We start from the raw sequence: 943 nt of genomic DNA on the forward strand, positions 1-943 counted from the left end.
TCCGGTGTTCTGTTGTGACCCCAGGAGTTCTGGTGCTCCTCAGGGCAGAGCTTTGCTGTCCCGCCCTTTCAGAAAGAGACCTGGGGTACACTTGCTGGATTTAGCCTTAAGGGCTCCCCGGAGCAATGTGAATTCCAGATAAGCAGTACTTTCTTCAGAGTGAATTTATGCAATATGCTTGCGACATACTTATGCTCAAAGCCTAATTGTGGTTTATCTGAGATGGAAACGTAGCTGGTGTCCTATGTTCTACCTGTGTGGTGCCCTCCACAGCGCGGTGAGAACAGGGCCATACCCTTTTTAGCACTGCAGGGCACAGAGCTGTTCATGGTTTATTGAATGGACAAGTAGCTCAGAGCTCAAAGTGTTACTTTTGGTGACATTTAACATATTAAAGATCTCCCCGAAAGTCCCCAGAAAAATGCTAACTGCAGACTGCACACACTGTCCCAGCTGCTTCGGTCATAACCTGGTAGTGTCCTCCAGCGACTCATCCAAAGGCAGTTGTGCTCCACAGGGGACATCAAGCAAGCCGGGGAGGCTGCTGAACACCCAGCGTCCCCGGACAGCCCCACACAAAGCCCTAACTGACCCCAAAGGTCCACAGTGGCAAGCCTGAGACTCCAGTATAAACCCAGAAAATGAACTTTTAGTAGGAAGTCACATTAAAAATCTCAGGCAAGGCACTTGTGTGTGTTTTATTCACCATCAAATGCAAACATAAAGAGAACCAATTGTCCAGCCCAGCTTTCTAATCCAGTACCGTCATTATTAAACATACCCACAACGGGGCCCTGCCTGGTGTACTGGGTTGAAGCTGTCTGCACCACTGCAGCATGAGTTGGATCCCTGGCCAGGGAGTGGCCCACCGGTTGCTACAGACCTCTCCTGTCTCCCCGCTGCTCCCCTCAGTAGTGTAATTCAATCAATCTGCCTGTTCTGC

The sequence above is a fragment of the Condylura cristata genome, unplaced genomic scaffold, assembly GCF_000260355.1.
Source record: "Condylura cristata isolate star-nosed mole 26May11 unplaced genomic scaffold, ConCri1.0 scaffold00038, whole genome shotgun sequence".
Lineage (NCBI taxonomy): Eukaryota > Metazoa > Chordata > Mammalia > Eulipotyphla > Talpidae > Condylura > Condylura cristata.